The sequence below is a fragment of the Sphaerodactylus townsendi genome, linkage group LG05, assembly GCF_021028975.2.
Source record: "Sphaerodactylus townsendi isolate TG3544 linkage group LG05, MPM_Stown_v2.3, whole genome shotgun sequence".
NCBI classification, from domain to species: Eukaryota; Metazoa; Chordata; class Lepidosauria; order Squamata; family Sphaerodactylidae; genus Sphaerodactylus; species Sphaerodactylus townsendi.
In genome coordinates, this window is record NC_059429.1 from 137,928,219 (window position 1) to 137,937,548 (window position 9,330).

The following is a 9,330-nucleotide window of genomic DNA, read 5'->3' on the forward strand; positions in this document are numbered from 1 at the left end:
CATAGCACTCCTAAAAAAACTCCTCTCAACCCATCTAGGAAATGATTTTCATGGTGAACTTGTTTCATCAAGGGTCTCCTTGAGTATCTGTCATGAAATCTTCTGCACATTATAACTGTGTAGGGATAGTGTTCTAAGCCATATTCTAGGATCTTACTCTTGGCAGTGGCTTTCCCAGGTTTTCTTTGTAGACTCCTAGCCTCTTCCCAACAGTGGTTTTTTCTGAGTGGAACCATAGAGGCCTTTACTCTCATTGTGTCACTTTAGGTGAGCTCTCAATTACTCTCTAGAATATACCACTTGCATCCCTTGTAATCCATATGTTGTAGAGGAGTTGGTCAGTATCTTTAAAGGAAGCTTTCTTGCTTTTACTCATTTTGCTTTGAAGAATCCCTGGTATACACCCCCTAAAAGCAAACTGTTTATTCAATCCGGAGATAATGTCCTAAAGTAAATAGTCTGAAATTCCTTTTTTCCTTAAACCCCTTTGTTCCACTTGTAGAGTGTACTTCTTCCCATGAGAGAAAACAAGTAGGCTGCTTCTTTTCAGTTGGATGTGAGGGCGAAGGACTGGCTGCGACATCTGTTACCCATTGATCGGCCAGAGTTGATTCGGCTGATCTGGCTGAAAGCTAGGCGGGTGTCCCCTACCTCCTCACTCACCCTCCATGTGCAAGGCCCTCCCAAAGCTGCGCGTTAGGTGGAAGAGGGACGGCCATCCCAGATAAGAGAGTGTACCGTTCTTCGGTTAAGGGTAGTACAATAAGCTGTTTTCTAGTAAGGTTCCTTCATCCCACTGCAGACTCTCTAGCTTTCCCCTCCTATTGTTTCTGGAGCAGTCCACTGACTCTCAAAGCTGAATTTGGGGTGGGGAATGGCTTAGAACTAATGGGGAGGTCAAGTAAGAGTACAAGACAAACAGTCCGTCAACTCCAACATGTGATGGCTAATCAAGGGATTGCCCTGCAGAGTACTTGAATCGGCGAAGCAGTGAGAGGCTTCTTAGCATGGTTATTCACAAGAAGGCAAAGTTTGCTTCTGTAAGCACCTCAAGCGTTGGTGCAATGTAGACTCCAAATTTCTGCTTTTCCTCTTCCTCCACTTTCAGTAAAGCGAGATTTCAGAAAAACTGAGGTGCTGCACAAAGAGAAGCTGGACCTAGATGGAAGTCTTCAAAGGTGCTTTGAAGAACCCAAAGGAGTAATGACTACTTTCTGTTAGGTTACTCTAGTCCAATTGTTGAAGTTAAAACAATGTCTGCTCTGTCTTGCCTTACTGACTTTCGCTTGTTCAAATGGGACTGGCACAGTTAATAGTTGCCCTTTCTCCTTGATACTGAGTGGAGTGGGAGATTACTGAGAAGTGCTGACCCTAATCCTATGCACTGTTGAATCTTAAATTATTGTGTGGAAACCTTAAGCTCGAGGTCTGGAAGAGAGAGAGACTGGTAGCAGGTGGCCTTCTACAGCTGCAGGCAGGATGTAGCAGATTAGAACATGCATGAAGATTGTGGAGATTTCCTCTGCCTTACTGTTATAAATCCATTTTAAGCTTTTCCTGTATTTTTTAAGGGATTCATCAGATCCTGCTTCTAAACTTACAAGATTGACTACTTTGAAGGAGAATATATCCAGGAAAGAAAGCACATGGAGTCAGCTGGTGTTTTGTAATATTATGAACATTAAAAGGAAATTCAAACATAGGGATATTGATGCCTGGACACCTTATAACTTTTGTAGCATAGTAAGAATTCTGCAGTCTTGCTCCATAAAACTGCAGAGTGTTTGAGTTGAGGCCTACTGGAAGGTGCGTATTATTGTGTGTTCTCCTTGTCTTTGCTTTGAATGCTGTAGCATAGTCACTATAGTAGTCCACTAAGACTGCACCTGTAGCAGTTCTGTTCCCAATTGCAGACATAAGCCATGCCAGTCTGCACCAGAGCTAAGAAACAATGGAGCGCTGGCTTATCTTGTTTCCCTGTGTGCAAATTCTTCTCTATACTCAAAGCCTTTCAGTTTCTAGATCCTAGGTCAGGGGTCTCCAACATCATCCATTGCCTATGGGCAACGCCTTGCAGATGCCTATAGTGACAGCTTCCTTGATGCCCATACAAAGTGTTTTTAAAAGGGGCTTCCTTGCCCATCGAAGGTTTCTGATTGACTGTTGGAAGTTTTGAAGTTGGTTATGCAGATTTTGAAATGTTGTTTTGAGTCAAGTGCAGCAACAAAGATCTTTACTGTGTGATTGAAAGTAACTGGCAGTTTCATTTTTACTCCTGCTTGACCACTTTGCCGTATCAGAATTCTTTCTTTCTTTCTTGAGGTGCCCCAAGGCTGAAAAATAGCTGGGAAACAGCTGACTTTAGGTAGTATTACTCTAGATTAAGGGATCCCCAACCCTTCTAAGCCTGTAGACATCTTTGGAATTATGACATAGTGGTGGTGGGTACACCTTTCAAAATGGCTGCCGCAGTAGGTAAAGTTGTACAATACAAAGGAATAAGAGATGAAGTGGAGGGGTAACTAGGATACACTGGGAAAGAGGGTTGAGAGAAGAAAATACACTGTGGTGGCAGTTGCCACTGAAAGTGTTGTTTTTTATTGCACAGCCAATCATATTCACAGTGGCCAGCCGGGGAAGTCCCCACCTCCTTTTTAAAAATACTTTTTCGGTGGGTGCCAAAAAAAGATGTCGTTGGGTGCTATGCCTCCCACAGACACCACATTGGCAACTCCTGGCCCTAGATTGTGTTGGAAGTACCCATTGAAGTATGAACATTGGCGTTCAGGAAAAGGGGAAGAAGGGTGTTGCACCATGGAGGGATTAGACCATATTCTGCCAGCACTAATCCCAGTAGTTAAACCTAAAGTATTCTCACACAAAAAGCCACCTGGTAAGGTCTCACCTAGAGCAAAAGCTCATAGCCAGCTGTTCTATAAGCCAGTTAGCAAAGTCCTAGACCTAGACAGTCTTCTATGCATTGTGTATGTGTAAACCCAGTTTGAGTTCTCAGATAACTTTGTATTGTCTATCATGCCTCTGAATTTGGTCTCTTTGCCATTCATTCTACAGGCTCCCAGTTATAGAATCAAGCTTGGGATCAATTGCTTTGGTCTCACTCAAAGGAATGCTGAGGGAAATATCAAGGTTAGATTGTTAATCCTACATATTTTTGAGGCAAGCTTAATTGAGGCACCAGAGGTTAGGAAACACCACCAGGAAGTAATCTAGAGGTTGTAATACCAACACCCCCCGTATTTAGGGTTTCCTCCCATAGTTTAGCTTTCGTTCATCAATATGAGAAATTAATTATGAATGTTTCCTCTCTCCCTTTAAAACAAACTCTGTGGGAATTTTGGTAGCTGTCCCATGTTATTTTTTTTGATAGGCTTCCATTCATTTTAGTCACACACATGGTCTAGGGATTATGCATTGATATGTCTATTTTTTAAGTCCAGCCAAGTTGAATTACAAATGATATAAGCCAAGCTGTCCAAACTTTGACACTACCTGTTGTATATTTTCTTTTGGTTCAGAGAATTTCTGTATAAATGAAATTTGTCATGCCATTCCCCATCTATTTTGTTGTACATATAAACGTGAGCATAAGTAAACTGGTATAAACGTGATTACCTCTTTCAATGGAAAATTGGTTTATATAACTGAAGGAAGCCATATTCTCTTGGCCTTAGCTGTTCATCTACAGCATGGGGGTGGTGATGCTGACTTGCCATATGGATTAATAATACTCAAGTGTTAATAAGTCACGACTGAGTCATGGATGTCTCAGAAGTAGTCACCTCTATGGGGTACCTTAGTTGCCTGACTCTGGATCTCCTTGCTCTGACTCCTTGACTTGTTGTAAGGGATTACACACTAATTAAGTGCTATCAAGTCACAACTGAGTCATGGAACTTGTGAAGTAGTCACCTCCTCAAGGTAATTTGCTATTGCCTTGACTCTTGATTCTCTGAATATTCAGGAATTTGCAACCTGCAGCTTTCCAGGATGTTCATGTTCTATAAATCCCATCAGCTCCCTTGCTAGCATGGCTAATTGGGAATTGGGGGTTGATGTGGGAATTAGAATTCATGAACATTCTGGAGAGTTGTAGGTTGTAGACTCCTTGTCTCTAGGTGGTCTCTCATCTTGGTAGTAACTGTGGCTTAGATACTTGATGGAGGAGGATATATAATGTCCCAAGCTCCAAACTACTCCATTGAACACCATTCAGGCTGCTATTTATTCAGCCCTGATTCATGAGAGGTATGTCACCACCTGCACCGAACATTCAACGCCAATGGCCCTGATTCCCTTGGGCCACCACAATCCATCTTGCTCCCAGCTGGTGACAGCATGGGAGGAAATGATGTCTGAGGCTTGGAAACTCTTGGACCATTCCCACTGCTGCCTGAGTCCGCCCTCCAACTGATATTTATCGAGGTGCCACAGATTCTCCAACGAGTTCCTATCTCACTCTCCAAGTCACCTGCACCTATTTCATGCCCAAGCTGGTCCCATAGGAATTCTGTTCCTGCCTTGAAACATCGCACCCCATGTGCTGCATCTCAAGCCAACCTCCCAGAAAATACTGGACTCTCAAAGAGAGGTCTTTGACTCCATGGAGCTAGTGGTAAGTAACAGAAGCTGGAATGAGAACCAGAACTGTTGCCACTGAAATGCAGAATCACAAGTTGAGATGAACAGATTTTGAGTCCAGTAGCGCTTTGAAGATCAAGAACATTTTCCAAAGTACGAGTTTTCATTAGTCAAAGTTCTTAGTCAGATGGAGCAATTTTTTGTGAGATATATGATTGTTAACTATCAGATGAATTGTATGCAGTGTTTTGTGTGGAGTAGGGTTCCCATCACATCCCACCCAGGGTATCCCTTGGGTCCCATCCCATCCTGTCCATATCCATCCCAGATTTACCATCCCAAACCCTGTCTGTCCCACACCCAACCTGCAAACCCATCCCAGGACCCTTGGTGTATTCCAGAACACTAAAGGTAGAAGCCTGAGGTTCCACAAATGAGGTTGCCATTGACTGAGGTTCAGCCTGCCCCCTTACTGTCCCAACTGTGGGACAAAATTAGCAGCTAACCCTTCCCCCAAGGTTTCTGTGCATGCCAAAGTATTCAGGGACAGTATATGAGTCCCCTAAAATTATGTTTACCAAGTCCAGTCATATGATCCCAGTAGCTGGGAGTTTTTTTTTAAGGCTGGAGAGTGCCTAGTCAAAATGAAGACAAGTGATAGTCAATCAATCAATTTTATTGAAAGCCATAGGCCATTACAATATTACACATATTACATTTTCAAAAAACTTCTTGGAGCCAACTTGTTATTCCAACAGGTAAGAAAAAGAAAAAAAAAATTCACTAAAAATCCATCATGTGAATACTAAGTCTTTCACTTACTCTCCTACAGTATGTCTTAGATTGTATTCCCACCCAACTCTATACCCAATTCTAGGGTTTGATCATTTACTCTTTATTACGCTGTTGGAGTGAATCTTTGTAGCTACCAATGAATAGGCCAACCCTATAGGATATATAGGGATCCAAATCTGCAAGGAGAAGGTATAATTTGTCTGACTCATAATATACCTGGGATAGGGATATGAAACTATTCAGAAACTTAGCCTGTGGCCTCATGCATACAGGGGGCAGTGTCTAGAAATATAATGAGGTAAATCCTCTACTTCCTGTTTGCAGAGATACAAATTCGTTGTTCAACTGGGATTTTGGCGTATCTGCCTTCTAAATAATTGGTTGGCATTGTTTTGAAATCAGAATGCTGGGTTGCAGCCTTCCTTATCTTAAACTGAGTAATGCTGTGCAAGATAGGAGGCTCTATGATGATCCTTTTTAAGGTGACTATACCTAGGGAGCAAACTTGGAATGTAAAATTATATCTCTGTCCATACAGCTATCTCCTTTGAATATCCAATCTCGAAGGTCAGGATTTAAAATTGGTGAAGAGAATAAATGATCTGGGAATAGAATAACTGGAGCAATAAGGGCCATTATTTAGGGAGGTATTATGTAACTTTGAGGCCTCTTTAGTAATATCTTGCAGACTTTGATTCCCAAACTAAGCTCTGGTTTTAGTGGAACTCTTTTTAACGTATTTCAAAATTGCCAATTCAGCTCGAAAGCTTTAATAGAAGGTAAACCGAGTTCTGTCCCTAAGGAGGGCTGCCATGCGTTCCTTTAGGGAGTAGGAGAGAATCTGCTCTAAGGAAGGAGTTTTGAATAGTTTCTATTTTATGTAGGATTCTGGACATTCCATCCCCAAATCTCTGTAGCATACAGTAACAAAGATATAACTTTAGTTTTAAAGATTTTTAGGGCTGGCCCAAACTAAATGACCCTCCTTTTGTATGATAAAATCTCAATATTGCCCCAAATAGATTTTTGGGCATCTGCTTTGACCACTGCTGCTAAGTGGGCATTCCAATTTAGTGAAGGGGCTGAATGTAAATAATCTAAATATTTAAAATAATTGTAATTGCTCTATAGGAATATTATGGATGTTCCAACTGTATTTTCTTGGTCTTTTCTTGGAACACCATTATCTTAGTTTTGGAATAGCCTATGGAGAGTGGGCCTCCTCTGTGCAGTACTCACCCAAAACTATATAGGAGTCTCCTTAAACCATTCCCTTGTAAGTGAAACTAGGGCCATATCATCTGTATAAAGCAGAATTGAAATTTTCTGTTTCCTTCCTAGCTTAGGGGGGCAACAAATTCATGACCAGTCAGCTTAGGAATTATATCATTAATATAAAGATTGAATAAAATGGGGGCAAGTAAACAGTCTGCTTTTGACTCCTTTCCCTGCTCTAAAACCCAATCTGTTAGAGAGTCTGATGTATTTACTCTGACTTTGATCCATGTAATTCCTCGTGCAGCTCTCTAATAAGGAAAAGTAAGCGCTTATCCATATTTGTGTTCAGCAATTTCCACCCGAGTCTTTCTCTGTCCATACTGAATCAAAAGTAGAGGCCAAATCAACAAATGCCGTATATAAGGCTTTCAAGCAATTCTTATGGCTGAATGAGCTAATTGATATAGTACAAGGCAGTAATCAACTGTAGCTTGTCCCTTCCTAAATCCCGCCTGTTGTGGGTGTAATATGTGATTCCCCACTTCCCAATCTTCTAATTTTCCAATGAGATATTTACCATATATTTTAGGAGGCAGTGTTCACAGGGCTTATTGGGCTTATAGTTCTTTTGGGTCATTTTTGTCTCCTTTTTTATGTATAGGGACAACTATGCTGGTTTTCCCATCCACTGGGAAAACTGCTAGCATTGTTAATCTGAGTGAAAAGTTTGGTAAGAATTGGTACCCACCAAGATGGAAATGTTTTGAACACATCATTCGGAATCTGATCTTCACCGGGAGCCTTCCCGGCTCAATAGGAACTGGATCAAGTTCTCTACTTCTTCCTCCCTTACTGGAGGCCACAATTTGGAGATAGGCGCAAGTCATCAAGGGTGCACCCTTTCTTGTTAAGTCTAAAGTAACTTAGGGATCAAGGAGGGAATCGAAAATTTGGGAGAAATGCTTAAACCAAATATCACTCAGGTATCTGTGCATTTAAAACTGTGCAACATGAACCCAATCCTCCAGATGAGAGACTAGAGCCCAAAAATGCTCTTGCTTTTTCTCGGTCAATGGCTTGGGCCAGTGCTTCCCATTGGCATCTAGTTATCTTTTTTTTCTTCTGCCTATAATTGAGCTTTATACTGTGGATCTTAGTATGAGTATAAATCTCTGTCTATATCCCAAGCGTAAGCCGTAAAAGCCTTAAATTATTATTTAATTCCCTCTTTAGTGCTCTGCATTCCTGGTCAAATCCAGCCCTTAAGTGTAGGCTTATATTGTGTTGGAGCATTATTAGAGTAAACAAGTATCGGTTTGAGGCCATTGATTATCTCATCATATTCTTCCATCACACTTAGCTCTGAGTTTATTATATTCAGCCTTTTGGACTCAAAGGCCTCACTGTTTAGCTACGTGCATACTCTAGTCAAGGAGCTGTTCGGACCATTTTCAGCTTCAATGTACATGGAAATGTATTTTCTTTGGTCTCATAGTTTGGAGTTAGCAATTTTTTTTTATTAAGACCAACAATCCATAATTCCCCATGGGGAAATGGTCACTGCCCGGGTCCAACACTGTAAACTCCTGAACTTGAGGTATTAAATCAGGTGATACCGCTATATAGTCAATGGTGCTTTGTAGAAATAGATGACAAGAAAGTGAACCCACCTCCCGACTAATCAAACTTTCTTTGTACCATGCAAAATACTTAAGCTTATACAAGGAGAATAGCTCCACAAGTTCAAGCCCTGCTTTGTTTATATAATTTGATCTTGGGCACAACGATCTAAGAGGTGAAGAGCGTTATCAGCTACTTGTGCATCAATTCCCTAGATCGGTTTGTATTGCCCTGGACCTATCCTAGCATTAAAATCTCCTCAAGTAAATAACATCTTCGCTGTTGGATATAAGGAAGTTGCATTTTCCAGAGCCTGTGATAGTTGTTCCTATATTTTCCCATTTTTTCCTATAATTTGGAATTCACAGGCGGGATATAAAATGTTAAACACACAACTTCAAATTCCAAAATGCTGACCCTTCAATTGAATGACCTGTATATAATTGTCATTAAAACTCTCCAGGGAAACATACTTCTAACCTTAAATCAACTGGATATTATATAGGCAGCAAGACCCCCACTTCCCCTCTTCCCTTTATGCAGATTTAATTGGTTGATAGTGAGAGCTTTGTAACCCTGAAGTTCCAAACTAGCTGGATTCATGGACCCAAGTTTCCCAAGAATATCAAATCAAATTCTTTCCAAAATAATAACAATTCAGGATCATGTATCTTATTAAACCATCCATGCAAATCCCATGATAATAATTTTAGTTGGGTCATAGAGAGTTCGAGATTCTGTCCAGATCTTTGTTAGGGTCCAGGAAAATACAGCTTCCGCCCTGATCTGCGATGTATAATCCGTGTATATTTAAGTTCTGTGGGTGTTCAGGGAACATTCTGAAAGTGTCAGTTGGAGGATGTGGCTCAGAACACATGAAGGGCAGTTAGGAGTGAGGGGTTTAACTGAAGTGGAAGCCCAGTCTGTTTTTTTTCCTGAGGTTTTTTTTTTTTTTTCCCCTTTGGTTAATCTGTTAGAGCAACCTGTAAGCTTGCCTGTTGCATGTAATAAACTACAAAAAAGAAGAAGTTTCTATGGGAGTGTATTGGAATCAATAAGCAATTCAAGTAGAAGGGGACTGTGGAGTCTTCCTTGACA